A 20,833-nucleotide genomic window follows, 5' to 3' on the forward strand; every position below is an offset into this window, starting at 1 on the left:
TTTCGGCTCAGGTCATGATCCTGGGGTCATGGGATCGAGCCCCACATGGGACTCTCTGCTCCATGGGGAGTCTGCTTCCTCCTCTCTCTCTCTGCCTGCCTCTCTGTCTACCTGTGATCTCTGTCAAATAAAAAAATAAGATCTTTTTTAAAAAATTACCAAAAAAGTAGTAACAGGCCGGGGAAGAACCACAGTGTCCAATATTCACGATCTCACTAAAGGCCTTGAAGGGGACTCTTGCTGCAAGAGCGATGTTTAGAAAACAGGCTAACAGGGGGTGGAGAGGGGGGACGGGTCAGGGAGAGACAACGGTGAGAAACGGAGGTCAAGCAGTGTGCTTGAAAACCGAGGCAAAGAATATCCAGGAACGAGCAAACAGTCTCCTCACAGATCTTGGAGGAAAAACAGAACTCGAGAACACTCCCAGCTGGAGACGGGGTAATTAAATGAGTTCTCCAACTTAAGAGGTCTCAAAGGAGAACAGAAATAAAAAGCCAGAAACGTCAACACCACTTCTGGAAGAAAAAAGCAGGGGCGGGGCAGGGATCGGACTCAGCAATAACTCTTAAGCCTGGGAATTAGCTTTCAGGAGGATAGCATGGCCAGAAAAAAAAACACAACAACACAACGCTCATCAATGATTCTAATGTTGTCTTAAACCACCGAAAACAGGTGCAAAAACTGAACAGAGGAAGGCAGCAAAACCCGGACCAAATTCCCCAAGTGATTGTGAACTGTGGGATATTCACCAAGAGCCACACCACTCCATTTAGCAATGCCATCCACCCGTCACCTGGCTCTGTAGAATTCACCAAGCACTTTTACGTACATTAATTACATTAATGAAGTTTTTCTCTTGATTCCGTGAGGGAACAGAGGCTCCCCGAAAAGGCACAATTGCTTCTCCAAGGTCACACTGCTCTTTCTTTAGTGGTAGAACTAGAAACAAAACTCACATCTTTGGAATCTCAGGTGACTTTCGTTGGGAAAAAGTTTCTAAAAAAAATTCTGCTTGTTTCAAATCTCTGAATTCAGCTTCTTCTAGTCTGATGACTGGGCAGTTCCTGTATAAACGGATTCGTTCCTGCCTACAGGAGCTGTAGGAAATCGCTGGAAGACGGGAGTGGAGTACACAGAGAGGGAGACTAGATGGACATAGAAGTCCCACATATTTGAGGAAGCGTAAGTCTGATGAGCCAGGTGACATCCTAGAAGAGGGAAAGAGAGAGAACCCAGCCCGAATAGAGAGGTAAATATTTCTGCTAGTCTCAACAACTTTCTGAGAGCACTAGCTCAGTCTTCAGAACTCACAAATGATGCTCATCACTAAACCCCGCCACCCAGAGGCTTACAGAGGGCAGAGCCAGCGCGGGGCAAAGAGCTTAGCTCCTGTCCCTTTCTGTCACCCGAGAGCAGTTTCTCCCCACTCCTGCACCATCACCGTCTTCTTTTTTTTTTTTTTTAAGATTTTATTTATTTATTTGACAGAGATCACAAGTAGGCAGAGCAGCAGGCAGAGAGAGAGGGGGAAGCAGGCTCCCCGCTGAGCAGAGAGGCCGATGCGGGACTCGATCCCAGGACCCTGAGATCATGACCTGAGCTGAAGGTAGAGACTTAACCCACTGAGGCTTTAACCCATTGACACCCACAAGCCCCCCATCACCGTCTTCTGACCCTCCTCCCCTTTGACTCAGAGAAGACTCTAGCCTCAGTCATGGCACCTGAATACATATTTCAGGCATTATATTATCTTTCCCTCAGGAGTTTGCCTTTTCAATCTTTTCTTTACTGGAAGAAAGACACCACCTTAACGAAAGGAATTTTCAGCCTTAGTCAACCACTTTAAGGGAAAATCTGCATACACCTCCTCCCCAACAGAAACACACCCCAAGCTGAAGAAACTTCTTAGTGCCCCTAAAATCCAAAGCCATCCCCGGCTTTCTTGGGAAGAAAGAACAAATAATATGGATTTATAGCATAAGGGAAAAAGAAATCTTATTTAGCCTCTCCTTGACATTAAAAATAATGAACCAGACAACTGTATACAAGGGAGGAAAATCAGTTTGGAAATAATACCTAAGAAAACACCTGCACTGATTCTGTGTTCTGGTCCCATCGCCCATTCACCGGGCACTCTGCCAAACGCGGACATCAAACATCATCAAACCTCCTCTCCACGCCTTCTCCTCTGGCCTCCTTGCAGACTGTGACCCCACGTCTGCTCACAAGTAAGCTCATCACTGTACACTCAGTTCATTTTTTTTTATTTTTTAAAAGATATTATTTATTGACTTGAGAGAGAGCAAGCGAAAGAGAGTGCACACAATCAGGGGAGAGGGGCAGATGGAGAGGGAGAAGCAGACTCTCTGCTCAGCAGGGAGCCCGATGTGGGGCTCAATCCCAGGACCCCAGGACCATGACCCAAGCTAAAGGCAGACACTTAACCAAGTGAGCCACCCAAGCGCCCCATGGTACACTCAGTTTAAGCAGCTCTAGCTGTTCAGCCTGGATGGAACCTCACGTTTTTCTTTGTGTGTATAACATGAGATCTTAAAGTTATTCCTCTGTGTATGCATTGAATCCTTAAAATGGGCACAGCACTGTTCAGTGCCAAATATAAAAGAACATGGAGTCTGGTTGTCAAGACACACACCACAGTGAAATCAACAACCACCAAAACAGAGACGTGCATTGGCCTCTCTGTCTTCTGGTTTCAAGTGAATCTTTCCTCCGCTCCATTGCACTTACCTACCCTCATGCTGACATCACACATGCACACACACACACACACACACACACACACACACACAATCACTTCTGTTTTTCCAAGTCAAACTCCAACCTCCTACTTATTTGTTCTACCTCCATGAGCATCCCAACGCCGGTGGTTCTTAACATCACTTTGACGTCACTGTGCAATTTTTCGCAACTATCAACCTCTCTCCCTCCTCTTCCCTCCTCTGCTCTTTGTTCCATCTCTATAATCACCTCCTTACAAATCCTCCGGACACTCTTGCCTCTCCTACTTTTGTACCACCCTGCCCTAACCTCCCTGCTTGGATATATTTGGACATCTTCCTTTACCATGTCCGCCCCTGAGTTCCAGAAGATGCACGTCCCACACCCAGGAACGCTGCTCAGACTCATTCACCCGGCGGCAGGAAGGCTGCAAGTTCTAAGAGGTCTAGGGTAGGAAAGACTCCGTAGCAAGTCTGAGCAGCGGGAGCAGTGATTTAGCCCTGTCCCTCGAACCACCCAATCTGGCAGAACCTGTGACTCTGGAGGCATACTGACAGGGACGCGGGGAACATGGAGCAAATGCCCTGAGGGGTTTAGGATCAACTCCCACAGGAGAAATTCCCAAGGGAGAATCAGAACATAGATCCCATGGGTTCTAGAGTAAAGCCATGATATCTACAGTAGAGAACTGTATACCATTTTTTTAAAACTTCTCATGTGCTGCTGGGTGGTCTGGGACAGGCAGTGTCTGGTAATGAGAGCTCGAGGGAACAGATGGCTGCAGCTGCCCCACATGAACATGGTTCTGTCAGTCCCACCACGTCATAAGGTCGGATGGGCCCAACCGTGACACCTCTTAAGACTGAAGTAGTACAGGGGCGCCTGGGTGGCTCAGTGGGTTAAGCCGCTGCCTTCGGCTCGGGTCATGATCTCAGGGTCCTGGGATCGAGTCCCGCATCGGGCTCTCTGCTCGGCAGGGAGCCTGCTTCCCTTTCTCTCTCTCTGCCTGCCTCTCCATCTACTTGTGATTTCTCTCTGTCAAATAAATACATAAAATCTTAAAAAAAAAAAAGTTAGGTTGCAACAGAACTGTCCGAACAGCTTAATTATTAAAAAAAAAAAAAAAAAAAGACTGAAGTAGTACATTGAGGATTGAATAGGAGCGACAGAAGGCAAAAAACAAACAAAAAACCAAAAACAGAAACAGGAACAAAAGAAAACATGAAGCAGGTAACCCAGACTACCACCTCCTCCACCACCATGGTGAGCACATCTCCTTCAACTCACTCCTCTGGCCACCTGGGATGTCCTGGCGGAACAGCTGACAGACAGAGGAGGAAAATGGCAGAATGTTTCACAGGGAGCGTGACTCGCTGTATAGGAGTAAGCCCCTACTGGGCCCGCTGCGCTGTGGGGTGACAGTGAAAGACAGAAGCTGTGTGTGTGTTGCACATGGCCACCTACTATATGTAGGAAGAGAAGTAGCCTGAAGTAGGAATATACATAGACTTATGGGCAGAAGGGAATGGCTTGACTTGTTGGTCAGGGGCATGGAAGGAACAAGTTTGGAAACTCAAGGACAAGGTGGTTTGGGGAAGAGACAAGAACAGATCTATAGGGAGAGACACAAATTGTGGAGATACTTGTATCCCATATTAGTGTTCACCAGAGAGCGCCTGCCACAGAAAGGCATTGAACAACCATGTAGACAGAATGATTGGCCTTCCTTTGTCATTAGCTGTCACAGTGCTGCTACTGTGGGCTCAAGGAGGGAGTAGCCGTGGCTCAGGGATGGAGGTTGTGCCTGGGTTCTCATTCGCCAACTGATCTTGCTGCTGCTGCTGCTACAAAATATCTAATCTTCTAGCAACTCTGAGTGCCTAAAACTGCATCCTTCTTGGAGACCAACCAGCCAGCTTGTGGCAAGTTGATTGCATTGGACCCCTCCTAGCTGGAAGGGGCAGCATTTCTTCTGCTGGGATTTGACAGCTTACCCTTGTCTTTTATGCCCTCAAGGCCCTGACCAGCCCAATTACCCAGGGGCTGGCAGAACATGCAGTCACCAACCCAGGCTCCTGCACAACAGTACCTTAGACCAAGGGACTCATCTTACGGCAGAAGACGTAAAGCCATGTAGCACGTAACCATGATACTTCTGGTCCCACCATATTGCTCTCCTCTCTAGAAGTTGCCACATTGACAGAATGGTAGGACAGCATGTTGAAGGTTTATCTGAGGTGGCAGCTTAGAAGTGATACCCACAGGATATAAATAAGTTTACAGCCAGATCAGTGACCATTATACTGGGCTGTGTCCCCAAGAGGAGGAATACATGGGTCTGGAACCAAGGGATAAAAACAAGAGTGTCCCCACCTGCCATCACCCCAGCAACCCAGGAAGGAACTTGTGTTTCTTCCCCCTGCAACTTCAGATGCAGTGGGTTTAAAGATCTTGTTTCCCATACTTCCACCAGGGGACATTGTAGCTACAGCAGCCCCCAAGTCACTTGGAGCTCCTTGTTCTAAAAGAACAACAGGCAAGGAAAGGTGACACCATACCAGCAGGGGACACTGATCTTGAGCCTCCGTGGGAAGTAGGATGAGAGACGGGGAAAAGTATGAGTGTGCCTGATCCCCCGGTGGCCTATTGATACCTGTCCTGGCATTCCCCTGCCCAACCGGATGATACATGGACAATACGGCAGACTTGGACCGCAGATGTTTCGGGAATGACCAAGGGCTCAGCCCTTCCCACGTAAGGTAAGCCAGCAGCTGGGTGAACCCTGGTGTGAACCTGGTGTGAAAAGACTATAGAATGGGTAAGCAAAAGGACAGAGTGAAACCCGTTGTAGCCTCAGCACTAGCTGCCTTAGGGAGATATTTCCTCCCACTAACTTTGCTCTTACGGGTTTTCTCAGGAAAAGAGACCAGCCCAGGATCTTTTCTTCCCGGATGGGGTAAACAGAAGCACAGTACATCATGGGGGAGGGCTTTACTTTGAATCAGCCATCTCGTGGAATTCTGAGCTGGCCTGGACTGTATTTTAACCACTTGACTTGACTAGAAAGCTGCAAGATATGCCAAACATTCGCTAAGAAATGGGGAATTGGTGAACAAAGTCGAAAGCAGTCACCGGAAAAAAAAAAATCAGCTGTGTCAAGTCTATCTCCAAATGAAATGAGAAGCCTCTGTGAACTGTTTATTTTGTTATTCACGAGCTATCTGACTCTCTCACTTCCTTCTAACGTCCAGGAAGGCAGGAATGACTGTTCTGCTCCCTAACACCTAGGATAGTGCCTGGTGCGAAGCAAGTTCCAGAACAGGGGTCGCTGTGCTGCATGTGAATGAAGGCAGAAATCATAGGGAGAGGCTGTAAGATTGGAAAGCCGGAAGAGAGCAATGAGCCCCAGGTGGACAGAAAAACCTTCATGGGATTAAGCCGGGATCTGAAGTGTATCCAGATTTCCCTTCTTTCTCCTTGCAGGACAGCCTGTCTCTACCATCCGCTGTACCTTTCTGGTCCCATGAAGCGGCACAAACAAGTTATTCTAAAAAACCACTGCTTTACATGAAATAGGTGAATTCTTTTAAAAGACAGTAGCATTGGGCGCCTGGGTGGCTCAGTGGGTTAAGCTGCTGCCTTCGGCTCAGGTCATGATCTCAGGGTCCTGGGATCGAGTCCTGCATCGGGCTCTCTGCTCAGCAGGGAGCCTGCTTCCTCCTATGTCTCTCTGCCTGCCTCTCTGCCTACTTGTAATCTCTCTCTGTCAAATAAATAAATAAAATCTTAAAAAAAAAAAAAAGACAGTAGCATTGCTTCCCAAAGACTCATGGTTTGTGGAATCACCATGTATTAACCTCTCACTGTGTACTTAGTGTTGTTCGAAGTGCCTTCCCATAACTAAATGTCCTTGGGAAGGTTCAAGACTGACCGAGTCAACTCTGAATTCGCCTTTACAACTGCGGATACCGGGGTAGGATTCTAGAATGATCAGCTTTGCATTTAGAAATCAGTGAACAAGATTCACTGATGGAATGGAACTAGAGAAAAGTTCCAGTCACCCCACACTTCCCCTTTCAGGTAACCTGAAAACACCACCACGTGGATCGAGGCATGGGAGAGCGATGCTGGGTCCTCCAAAGGCAAGACAGAGAATCAGAAGATCTGAAATAGGGAAGCTCTAATGTGACTATCCACTCCAATCAGTAAAACGCCCTCCACAAAAACACAGCAAGTGTTTGAAATCGGTAAAAAATGAAACTTTCAACTTATGTTTAATTAATCTAGCATCCTTATTTTTTAAAGTGCCCGGATCTAGCAATTCTACCAAACAAGTTCTCCCATGGTGACCAATGCAGGGAGATTTCACCCCTTTGAGGTTGCAGGAGCAAACCCACATCGTCCTTGGGCAGTCAGTTTGCTAAGCATAGGTCCAACGGACACAGCTCCTTGAGTGGTTGCAAAAGCAGGACTACACAAATAAAATTCAAGCTAACAGAAGAGGGAAGTCCCCTTATTCCAAAAGGCTAAATGCACAGAGCAGAAGCTATTCCCTAAGGCACCTATCCACAAGGATCTCTCTTCCTGCCTGCCTGATTCACCATACATGAACTACCTTGGATCGTGGGCTCGATCATAAGCTCCTTGGGGCCAGGTACCCCACCCAATGCCTTGTGTAATAAAGTTCTCCATCAATGTATATGAGAGATGAAGGACGGAAGCTCATACTGGGGAGGCACGCAGTGTCATATGGGTGTTTGAGAAGCACTTCCGGGTTAGAACAGCAAATACAAACAGATAGGATTTATTCTCCCTATTTCTAAGGGAGGTAAGGGGCCAGGTTGGAGGGGGCGGAGAGGAAGAATAACAATAAGAGAACGGAAAGCTGACAGGGCACAGAACATATCCTGATGTAATTTCTGCTTTCCAGCCTAGCTCTTGCTTCCCCCAAGGGCTAAAAGTCCCCTCTAGAACTTTCATACTCACTATGCCTGTGAATTGTGTAGATGAATGCTAGCAAAACACAAAAGCTCGTTGTGATGATTATTTCCTGAACCATGACATTTCCCAACATCCACTTTATGTCATCAAGAGTTCAGGCACAGGGACGGGCCTCTTCACTAAGTCAATGTTTCTCTGAACTCTAGTACTAACAATTAATTTTAGAGTACATGTTATCTGCATACCTATAATTGTCCTACTTGAGAATTTTCCTATGAAACAAACACACTGGTTTTATGTGCAGTGAACACTTACACGTTTTTCCAAACTTGGTCAAGAATAGTTCTTTCTTTAAAAGCTTGGCAGACTATCGGAAAAGGCCATTCTTTTAAAGTACATACAAAGATTATTTTGGAAAGCTGGAAAGTGAGGGCTTATAAGTTTACCAAACAGTCTGAAGGAAAGGTAATAGGTTTCCTTGAAAAGGAGTGACCACTTCGTTCCCTTCCACATCTACCTAGAGGAGTATAAGGAAAGAAAGAAGGTACCTAAGGAAGGAAACATATGTTTTCTTTCGAACAAATTTATAAACCACAACTTGATAATTTCTGGTGCATATAATACTCATTTATTGTACCTTAGAAATATTTTTAAATGGTTTAAAATAAATCTATGGCTTCTAATTTAGTTGTGCCTTTTAAAAGCTTTCTTACAATAAAAGTAATATATACACATCTTGTTTTATCATTTAATATATATTATGAGCTCTTTCTCGTGTCATTAAACAGTCCTAAAAATCTGACTGTTTTCACTTTTCAAAACACCTTCAAGAATACCTCTTTTAATGTCTGCCTCGCATTCCAATGAATGTGTCATATTTTATCTTGTTGTGGTTTCTCCAGGTTTGATCATATGACTAGTATTGTGATGAACATGGTTGTACTTCTATGTTTGCTTGAGTTTCTGGTTATGCCTTTAAGACAGAGTTCTATAATGATGATTATAGGATCAAAATGTATGAACTACCTGAAGTGTTGACTGTAGATAGTACTTCCCACCTCCTCCTCCAATCCCCTTTAACATGTGAATTATCTGAGATCCTTTTCCTACTGTTCACCTTTAGTACAAAATCAAGCAGCCTTAAGAAGAGTTTCCATTTGCCATCAATATTTTTAGACTTTAAGCCTATCCCCAGGGAGATGTTAGACATCTGGATGCAAATGTTTTTTTGGGATTTTGCAGTATCAAAATGGTCTTCTTCTCTCTAAATTCTCCAAAACAGGGAGGAAAATAGGGGCACCTGGGTGGCTCAATCAGTTGACCATCTGTCTTCAGCTCGGGTCACGATCCCACGGTCCTGGGATCAAGCCCCACACTGAGCCCTGCATCGGGCTCCCTGCTCCATGGGGAGCAGGCTTCTCCTTCTCCCTCTGCTCCGTGCCCTGCCTACTTGTACGCGCTCTCTCTGTGTCAAATAAATAAGTAAATCTTAAAAAAAGAAAAAAAAGGTTTAAACAAAACAAAGAGTAAAAGAAACAGAAAGAGAAACTCCATGTAAAGTCAGAAAGTAGACGGAAGAAGGTTGAATAACTTAACAGAACAGAGAAAGGTCAGGGGCACCTGGGTGACTCAGTTGGTTAAGCATCTGACTCTTGGTTTCAGCTCAGGTCATGAGCTCAGGGTCATGAGATCGAGCCCCATGTCAGTCTTCATGCTCAGCATAGAGTCTGCTTAGTCTCTCTCCCTCTCCCACTGCCCCCCCTCAATGCCACAGGTGCTCTCTCACTCTCACTCTCTCTCTCAAATAAATAAATAAAATCTAAAAAAGAGAGAGAGAGAGAGAGAGAAAGGTCAAACCTGAGGGCATACAAAATGATATGCCAGTGAAAAAGAAGCTAATTCACCCACAATAACTCTAGAAGAATTCGGAATATTGTAAGCACTGAATAGAAGGCAGAGGTGAGCCAGGGGCAGCAGATAAACCCCAATATCCCAACCTCTACCTTGTATATTCAATGGATTCCCCTTTCTGCAGATCTAAAATAGCTACAAAATAATGTTAGCCAGGCTTCTCACAATCTTTGGGCAGGGACTGGATGATCCTTTCTTGGAGAAGCTGGATGAAGCATGGACCAAGATCTATAGACACTGATATTTGGGAGTCCCCAACAGAAAAGCCAGCCAGATACCCATCAATTTGTCCTCTGGTTGAGCCCATCAGACAGCAATTCTTTCACATACACATCCATGCACTTAATAAATATGTATGGAGTGACCACTATGTCTTAAGTACAAGGGATTCTGTAGTAAACAAAAGAGATAGAAATCCCTATCTTCATAGAGCTTCCATTCTAGTAGGGGAAAACAGATAGTAAACACAACAAAAAAGGACACGACATAGTGTATGAAGAAAACTAAAGCAAGAGAGGGGAATAGGGAGTGCCAATGATTCTAAATAAGGTGATCAGAGAAGGACCCTCTGAGAAAGAGACACTTGAACACAGACGTGAAGGAGGTGAGAAAGTGGGTCATGTGGGTGGGTACTTGGGAGAAGAGGGTTCTAGGCAGAGGCAAGAGAAAATGCAAAAGTCCTAAGACCCTTGTGGCTGTAGCAGACTGAATAGGAATGATAAGTGTAGGGAATAAGGGTAGAGAATTAGTAGAGAGCCATGCCATGTAGAACATTTGTGGCACAGACTCAAGGTGGCACCCACCTTCACATCTCTGTTCAATTCGTTCCTTCTGAGTGTGGACAAGATCTGTAACTTGATTCTAACCACAAGACTACAGCAAATACGAGAGGATGTCACTGTCATAATTCTGTTGCGTTATGTGAGACTCTGTCTTGCTAGAAAACATACCCTGGTCTCGGTCTCAGTCTCTGTCTCTGACTCTGTCTCTGTCTCTCCCTCCTTGATGGCTTGAGGAGGCAAACCTCTATGAATCCTACCACCACAAGGAACTGCTGGCTGCCAACAACCATGCAAGGTTACAGAACAGGTGTTTCCCCAGTTGAGCCTCCGATGAGAACCTAACCCTAGCCAATACAATGACTGCAGCCTTGTGAGACCCTAAGCAGTGGACCCAGCTAAGTCAGGCCTGGATTTCTGAACCACAGGGACTGTGAAACAATAAATGTGTATTGTTTTAAACCATTAAATTTGTGGCAACCTGTTACATGGCATAGAAAATGAATACATTATTGTCAAGACTTTGATTTTTATTTGGAACAAGATGGAAAGCCATCAGATGGAGCATCTGGAGAAGATGTGATATAATATGATTTGTATTTTTAAAAGATAACCCTAGCCTCTGTGGAGAATAGTCTATAGTGCATTGGTATAGAAGCTGAGGGTCCAATTAGGAGAATCTTAAAATAATTCAGGAAAGAGATGATGGTGGTTTGAAACAAGATGATACAGGTGACAGTGATGAGAAGTTGTAGGATTCTAGATATATTTTAAGATACACAGACAAGACTTAGACCTCATCCTTAAATATGAATAGACAGTCTAGGGACATCAGACATTTGAGAAATATTAGAAATATTTCTAATAAGGCAGGAGAAAATCAAACAAACAAAAACTCAGAGAAAGCAGATAAAACCCAAGAAGCAGAAGAAAACTCATTAAGAATCTCAAAGAAATAAGGGGCACCTGACTGTCTCAGTCAATAAAGCCTGTGACTCTTGATCTCAGGACTGTGAGTTCAAATCCCATGTCAGTGTAGGGCCTACTTAAAAAAAAAATCAGAAAAATAAAAAAATATTTAATCCTTGAAATAATAATAATACTATTACAAAGGCTTTGAAGTAATACTCCAAGAACAATAAAAAAAAACCCTTTTCCTATTAAAAATATATAACATTTTTAAATCTAGGAAAATCTTCTTAAAAATAGAAGTTAAGCAGAAAGACCAAGGAACAGACAATAATAACGAAAAGAAAAGTAGGTCCAATTTCTGAATAATAATTTCAGCCAGAGAACAACAACAACAGTAGGAAGAAAAATTATTAACAAAAAATATATTAAAAAAAAATAAAAACAGGGGGGCGCCTGGGTGGCTCAGTGGGTTAAAGCCTCTGCCTTCAGCTCTGGTCATGATCTCAGGGTCCTGAGATTGAACCCCACATCAGGCTCTCTGCTCAGCAGGGACCCTGCTTCTCCCTCTCTCTCTGCCTGCCTCTCTGCCTACTTGTGATCTCTCTCTGTCAAATAAATACATAAAATCTTAAAAAAGAGAAAAGGGACATTTCTAAGAACTAAAGGACGTAGTCCTCCAAAACAATGTCTGAAACAATGACTTTTCCATTTTCCAAGTGTCCAAAACAATGACTAAAACCCTACACAGGTGAGGTAAATTATTGTACACTTTCAAATCACTAGGATTAAATAAGAGATACCAAAACATTCAGTGAGGAGAAAAGTTACCTACAAAGGAGTGGAAATCCTGTGGTACTAGACTTATCAACAGTAACACTGAAGCTGAAAAGCACTGGAAGGATGCCTTCAGAATTCTGATACAGTAGAAAAAATTTTTTTGAGATTTTATTTATTTGCTTGACAGAGAAAGAAAGAGAACAAGCAGGAGGGCAGCATAGGGAGAGGAAGAAGCACACTCTCCCTGACCAGGGACCCCGATGCAGGGCTTGATCCCAGGATCCCAGGATCATGACCTGTGCTGAAGGCAGGTTTCCCACCAACTGGACCACACAGGTGCCCCACTAGGAAATTTTTAAAAAATATTTTATTTATTTATTTGTCAGAGAGAAGGAGAGAGAGCGAGAGCACACAAGCAGGCAGAGAGGCAGGCAAAGGCAGAGAGAGAAGCAGGCTCCCCGCCAAGCAAGGAGAGCCCGTGCGGGACTCGATCCCAGGACTCCGGGACCATGACCTGAGCCGAAGGCAGCCGCCCAACCCACTGAGCCACCCAGGTGTCCCGGAAAATTTTTTAAAGCAAGTTCCATTCCCAGCATGGAGCCCAACACAGGGCTCGAACCCATGACCCAGCAATCATGACCTGAGCTGATTAAGAGTCAGACGTTCAGCTAAGCCACCCAGGCACCAGGCATGCTATGAGCATGTGCTACACTACCAGCCCAGAAGTACAGGACAGATGGAGGGGAAACAAGATTTGAAATGCACATCACTAGATGTGAATCTATGGAAAATTCTTCCAATTATTGAACATGTGAAATTGCAAAGGAAGGGTGAAGTTTTCAACAATACCAAGTCAAAAGGGAAGCTCTCTTCTAAAAGAAGTAGACTTGATAATAAGGACCGATGCAAATAATAAAAACACCATTACTTTTGCTGACCTCCTAATAATTTAGAGGGAACCTACCAGCATTTGGTAGGTGGTGGTAAGAGATACACCCAACAGCCTGCAATGCAGGGAAGTCCCTCCTTCCCCAGAGCATCATCTCACTTCCACTCTGACTTCCCAGTCAATCACATAAGTGAAAAAAAAAATGTGTATTTCAATATGTGAACCTAGAACAAAACTCCTTTCTGTATATAAACACATGTTTTGTTTTGGTTTGATTTTTTTTTTGGCAGTTTAAATATATACTGATTTTTTTTAAAGGAAAGCAACCAAGAAGGGAAGATCATAGTTTATTTTGTTTGGAAACTTACCAAGAAATGTTCACCATTCGGAAAATCACATCTCTGACAGCAATGCCACTAGTTGTATTTGATGGCCCATAAAAATGATACACAAGGGCCAGTACCGCAAAGTCGTAGCTGTGCCTTGTGTAACTGTCACATTTACATCTACGTGTAGATGCGAACATCTAACAAATATGCCGCCCAGTGTGGGTGGGCCTGAGCATTTACACATTATATATGTTTTATGGGAATACTTTCCCCTTTTGTCTTTCTCTATTACATTTAAGGCACTATATTGATTTTTAAATTATGTATCTAAGAAACTTATGTTATCCCTGGATTTTATTTCATTTAGTAAAAGGGGAGCTTCAGACAAAAGGAAGACACTGATGTGGCTGATAGGAAAACCATTGATTCCATTTAACTGCCTCATTTCACAAATAAAGAAACTGAGGCTCCATCCATTCAATTGGTCCAGGTTACAGAATCTGTTAATACAGTGCTAGGATCAGAACCCAGGACCCCTCTGTGCCTTCGGGGGCCATACCGATGGATCAAGCAACTTTTCTTTTTTTTTTTTAATTTTATTTATTTATTTGACAGACAGAGATCACAAGTAGGCAGAGAGGCAGGCAGAGAGAGGGGGGGAAGCAGGCTCCCTGCTGAGCAGAGAGCCTGATGTGGGGCTCTATCCCAGGACCCTGAGATCATGACCTGAGCCGAAGGCAGAGGCTTTAACCCACTGAGCCACCCAGGCGCCCCCCGAGCAACTTTTCAACATTGTCAGACATTAGGAAGAAGCTGGCCCCTATTAGGATAGGAGTGTCACAGAGAAGGGAGAAAAAATAAGTTACAGTCCAACATTAACACCTAAGTTTGAATGGTATGACCTTATTCTTTTCCCCAGAAGAAGTTTAGAAGTTTAGAGAAGCTTCCTGCCTAGACCAGTTACTGGGAAGAGTATCAGAGCAGGAAAGATCTATTACGAAAGCACATGGAGAAAAACAGTGACCAAAAAATGCCAAAGACAAACTTCCTCAGTGGCATTCTTCTGCTAAATGCTAATCCTGAGTGTAATCCTGCCAGAGAAGACATTTCTTTTGCCATCAGACCTCACCCTGGCTTTGTGATGACCAATGCATTCGCCAATGCAGCTTCTTCTTCTTTTTTTAGATTTCTTATTTATCTATTATTTGAGAGAGAGAGAGAATGAAAGAGAGAGAGCTTGAGAGGAGAGAGGTCAGCAGGAGAAGCAGACTCCGTGTCAAGCAGGGAGCTTGATGTGGGACTCGATCCTGGGACTCCAGGATCATGACCTGAGCCGCAGGCAGTTGCTTAACCAACTGAGCCACACAGGCGCCCACCAATGCAACTTCTCAGCACATGTCTGACCCAGGGTGCTGGGAAGGGAGGAACTATCACTAGTTGTAGGGATTGTCCTGGAAGAAACTTGAGAAGCCTCTCATGTAAGTGAGCTTAATTCCAACTATCCTGAGTCAGGCTCAAAACATGAATTTCCTGGGCATATAGGATCTGACCTGGATGGAGGGGCAAAAACTAGGTGGTTTCCCAAGTAACCTAGAAATCCACGCTGAAAGATTGTCTTTCTGACAATCCAAGGATCAATAATGAGGATGAAGATGGCAGGTCTGCCATTTAGGCATGAGTAGCTTAATTCTGATACATCTTCATGAATCAGGAAAACTAAGTATAAAGTCGGCTTCAGTAGGTAGTACTAAACGCGCATGACCCCGATATTCTGTAAAATCCTAGATAGCATCTATCTCCCCACCACTACCAGCCAAAACCAGCTCTCACTTCTTCTGACTTCCCGATCTCCACTCAGGGGCCCACTATTCTTAAAAGCTCCAAATCTCAGCATTTAAACTACTTCTGCGTCCTCACTCCGTGCCCGCAATCAGTTGCTGGATTTCCTCTGCAATTTTCTTGTGTCGCCATTCTGTACTCTTTCTGCTACTAGTTTAAGCCTCATCCTTTTTTACCCAGATTGCCATAGAAACTGTCTTAACTTCCCTTTCTTCTCTCTATTTGCCTTGCCAGGAACGTCCTTAAAGTCAGCACCAAGTACGTGCTTCCATCCCTGCGTTGGTTTGCTCATTCTTTCTTTCATGCATGCATCAAATGCTTATGCCATATGTGCCAGGCAACAGGAATCCGGTGGCAAGTGTGTCACCTTCCTTCCTAGAGGAGCTTACTATCTGGACATGGATACAGAAAATTGAGCAGCCTTGCGGTTCAGAGGGATAGGGGGAATGACAACGTAACCATGGGGTCTGAGGGACACACAGAACCCGGGTCCAACTCCATTATTAGGGGCCAGGGAAGACTTCTGGAAGAAATGATAGGAGAAACCTCAAGAACAAGTTAGAGTTCAACATGAATTAAGGGATGGAGAGAAGGTGAAGACAGAGAGGCCGTGGCGTGGGGGATGCTTTGTAATCTGCTGCTAGTTCACCATTTCAGTGGGTGTGAGCTTGTGAGTGCAAATGTGCGTGGAATGGGGCCAGGAAGACCAGTGGAGGGCAGATCAAGGTTATTATAAATTCTGTTAAAGATCTTCAGAGACTCCAAAATTCATGCAGCGTCCTTGTTCTGGCAGTCAAGGCTCTTTCCAGTGTGACTCAGACTACGACCTGGCTCCCTCTCTCCCTTGTCAGCCTTTTACACTGACTGACGGTTCTGTGGGGCAGCCTCCACTTCTTCCCTCTTCCTGACTCTTGGCCCCTCCAACCTTGACTTTGGTTCTCAACATACTCCTTGCCCCTCTCCCCACCCCCCACACATGTGAGCGCCAAAGAAAGTTCAGTATGTGAAATCCAAGAGTGGTAAAAAGACATATAATAGGTTGAGAAAAGGGACAGAATAAATCACTCTTCAACCTCCAAAGTTAATCACAGTGATTTTAGATGATAGCTCTTACTGTATATGATGGTGTTAGTTTACACACTATAAACTGCTTTTCAAAGTTGCTGAGCTAAGGGAAAAACTTAAAGCTTAGAATGTAAGGAACTACTCTTGAATCAAAGGTAAATAAAAAATAAGAATAGGGCCACCTGGGCTGCTCAGCAGGTTGAGCATCTGCCTTCCGCTCAGGTCTTGATACCAGGGTCCTGGGATCAAGGACCCCTCTGCGCCCCCCGCACCCAGTGTCAGACTTCCTGCTCAGCAGGAAGTCTGCTTTTTCCCTCTCCCTCTGCCCCTCCCCCTCCTTCGCTGCTCATGCTCTCTCACTCTTTCTTTCTCTCAAATAAATAAATAAAATCTTTGGAAAAAAGTAAAGATAGTCATCTTTCTTCTCCAAATAATAATCAAAAATAAAGTCGCATTCTATTTGCTGAAGTTCATTTTACATATTGCTTTTTAGAAAGGCATTTCTTGCCAAAGTGAAATGCACTTAAATTGTTCACCGATGCCTTCATTCACCCAACGTTTGCTGGATACATACGTGCTTGGCAGTTCACTGTTCAGTAAGTGCAAGGAAAGCTTTAGTAAGGTGGGCTTTCAGAGCACACTGTCTGGTGGGAAAAATAGTCCCACGACAGAAAATACAATAGGCTCTACTACTGGCCTTGGTAGCCTGTATGGGTCAAGGAGGAGCTGTTTCAGACCAGATGGTGAAATCACAGCAGGGTGGGGCAGGAGGAAAGTAGCTGACGCTCAGGTTGTAGGTCTGATTTTGCCAATAAATGGCTATATGGTTTCGGGAACATGGCATGTATACACATTGAGCCTCAATTTCCCCACCTGCAACGCGAGGGAGTGGACGAGGTGACTCTGAAGTCCCTTCCATCCAGTATGAGTCAGAACAGACAATAGATCTCAGAGGCGAGGTTTCCACACGTGGTAGACCAGTGCAATAGGCAAATGACCAAGTGAGATCACTGGAGTGTGGTGGGAGATAATGATATTCCCTTCCGTGCTGTCCTGTGTGTACATGTTGCAGAACATGAACAGAGGGGCTCTCTTCAAGAATCAGCACACCCTAGACACTTGACCTGATTCAGCTCCCCATCAGCTAGGTTTGAGGGGTAAGTCATGTGATAGATATCTTCGAGATGGAGAAAACTGAAGCATAGCAAAGTTAAATGCCCAAGATGGTACCATAGAGCCGCCATAAAATGTACAAAGAATTTGTGTGAGATTGTTTACTGTGCTCTTCTCTCATGGGTCCCCTCTTGTTCTCCAAATGGGTGATTCACTCAGAACTCACCTGTATTCAACACCATGCTCGTCGCTTACCACTATCCACTGTTAAATCACCTATTTGTTTGGACTGTTTCTGACCTGCCTCCACCACTAGAGGGCAAGACCCATGTGGGCAGGAACTTTGTTCCATCTGACTGTATCTCCAAGTACCTTGCACTGGACAATATTTACAGAGTAAATATTGTTGATTAGATGCCTGGGTGTTAAGTATTCTGAGATAGAAAAACAACGTTAAGATATTTTCTCAGCTCTGAAGGGCACTTGGAACTGTTGAACAATACAAAATAACTTATAAGTGAACACCAAAGTGTTTAACATAGATTTGTGCTGTAATGTTGACAAAATAGAGTAAAATGATCAGTAAATGCTATAGTGATTGGGGGGCACCTGGCTGACTCAGCTGCGGGAGCATGTGACCCTTGATCTTGGGGTTGTGAGTTCAAGCCCCACTTTGGGCATAGGGATTACTTAAAAAATATCACATTAAAAAAAAATTTTTTTTAATGCTCTAGTGATTGGAGAAGCTTCCAAAAGAAGTAGAACCTGAATCAGACTCTGAAAGGTAGAAAGTTTGGTGTTTGGGATAAGGGAGGTGGAATGGAATGAGTGAAGGCCAAAGAAAATGGTCCATCAGAAGACCACAAAGGGCGCCCGGGTGGCTCAGTGGGTTAAGCAGCTGCCTTCGGCTCAGGTCATGATCCCAGGGTCCTGCAACATGGATGAATCTGATCCCTGCTCAGCAGAGTCTAGCTTCTCCCTCTCCCTCTGCCTGCTGCTCTGTCTACTTCTGCTCACTATCTCTCTGTCAAATAAATAAATAAAATCTTTAAAAACAAAAGAAAACAAAAAAACCCCACACAGATTTTAGGAGTTCCTTTTGGGAAAGAAAATGGAAAGTTAAGTTATAAGAGCAGGTGAATCACAGATTACAGAAGATCTCCAAGAAAAGAGAAGGGTTCAGATTTCATGTGATAGAAAAATAGGAAGGAAGCCCAGAAATAACAAGATTAAAATCTTGCCTCCCACACTGCATCACAGCAACTCTGCTTTTCCTGAGTCTTCAGCAAACAACGACCAGGGCTAGTCTTACAGTAATTGCTTAATTAACATTTGCTGATCAATAGAATTTCAATCAAAGACCTGGGTCTTCCATAATCCTTTATTACTCACAGACCCCTCTGGGAGGGGGCAATTGCATAATTTTATTTCTCATCTATCTTTTGTGCTTTTTCCCCACGTCGGCTGCTGTTTACAGTCCAAGAAAAAAAATGTATTACCCACTAAGTCATTGCCTCATTAGGAAGCAGGGTCTGATCTGAAACCAATTTTTCAGAACAATGACTTGTTAAGTGCTGGAAAATGCAGTGTTTAGTCATGGAGAAAATAAAGACAGATTCACCATGCAATTTGGGTTTTTTTTGTGATCCTAAAAGATGAGAGTTTGAACAAGTGGAAGGAACCAGTCCATTACCAAATCTCTACTCCTTCAACATGGGGAACCACGTGCTCTGCGGCACATAGACGGAGACAGCTTTCCTCTCCCCAGCTCCCTCGGTTTTGTTACTTAGCATTCAGAATGAACGCCGGCCTTGTAAGGTGAGGAAGCTCAGAAAGAGGGGTGTGTAAAGCTCGAAACAGAGCTCTCTGAAGGACGCCCTGGGTGAGCCATTTCAGGTGAGCATGCAGTGAGCTGGGGTTTTGGGGCGGCTGGTGGCTGGGTTCCCCAAGGAGGGCGGCAGGCTCCAGGTGCTGAGAGGGGAATGTCAAAGTTCAGGAAGTGGGAGATCACTCATGAATATCAAGGTGAAGCAGCCCGAAGGTGATACCAGTTTTATTTAAGAAGTACCTTGGGGGACAAGGGGCGTTAGAGAGGAGAAGGGAATTTGGGTAAATTGGAAGGGGAGGTGAACCATGAGAGACTATGGACTCTGAAAAACAATCTGAGGGGTTTGAAGTGGCGGGGGGGGGGGTGGGAGGTTGGGGTACCAGGTGGTGGGTATTATAGAGGGCACGGCTTGCATGGAGCACTGGGTGTGGTGAAAAAATAATGAATACTGTTTTTCTGAAAATAAATAAATTGGAAAAAAAAAAAAAGAAGTACCTTGGGATAACTGAGTTGGAATAACTTGTATCCTGTCATTTATACGGCCTCTGAAAGACAAATGGATAGAATAAGGAAATTCATTGACTTCATCCATTAAGAAGTATGCTGAGTGAAATAAGTCAAGCAGAGAGAGTCAAATATCATAAGGTTTCACTTATTTGTGGAGCATAACAACTAGCATGGAGGACAAGGGGAGTTAGAGAGGAGAAGGGAGTTGGGGGAAATTGGAAGGGGAGGTGAATCATGAGAGACAATGGACTCTGAAAAACAATCTGAGGGGTTTGAAGTGGTGGGGGGTGGCAGTGAGAGGTTGGGGTACCAGGTGGTGGGTATTATAGAGGGCGCGGATTGCATGGAGCACTGGGTGTGGTGAAAAAATAATGAATACTGGGCGCCTGCGTGGCTCAGTGGGTTAAGCCACTGCCTTCGGCTCAGGTCATGATCTTAGGGTCCTGGGATCGAGTCCCGCATCGGGCTCTCTGCTCAGCGGGGATCCTGCTTCCCTCTATCTCTCTCTCTCTGCCTGCCTCTCCATCTACTTGTGATCTCTGTCAAATAAATAAATAAAATCTTTTAAAAAAATAATGAATACTGTTATGCTGAAAATAAATAAATAAATCATATTTAAAAGAAAAAAAAAAAAAGAAGTCCACTGCAGGAAGAAATAGGGGAGATCACTAATGCCTAAGACTGTTTTAGCCTGAAATAGAAAATGCCCCCAAGATGCTTCTTTCCATTGTTCTAACAGCAGGGTTAGGGGCTCATTTCCACTGTGAAGCGGGTGCTGTCCACAGATCCCAACCATGACCCCACTAGTTAGCCGGCAAGTGGGCTCCCTATGTCACAAGGGAGACCAGTTCAGAGAATGAAAATAGCTCTACTCAAATTTATATTCACTTTTGGAGAAAGTATCTAAAACATAGGTTGAAAATATGTCCACTGTATCAGATTCTTATCTTAAAATATAACGTGAATGAACACAGAGGACACAGGGAAGGCTTTCCAGAGTTTCAAGCAATGGCTACTTCTTTGTCTCTGTAATCACATTCTGTGTTGCTGAAGAGGATGGGAAAATGCAGGTTTGGGGGGGCAGAGCTCTAATGATCTAAAGCACATTCATCATTTCCTGCCTGTTGCCTTTCTCCAATTCTAAGAGTATAGGACCATAGATATCCCGTGAATGTAGAGTTCCATGGTTTGGCTCTTAATCATA

This window comes from Neovison vison, chromosome 6, assembly GCF_020171115.1.
Source record: "Neovison vison isolate M4711 chromosome 6, ASM_NN_V1, whole genome shotgun sequence".
NCBI lineage: Eukaryota > Metazoa > Chordata > Mammalia > Carnivora > Mustelidae > Neogale > Neogale vison.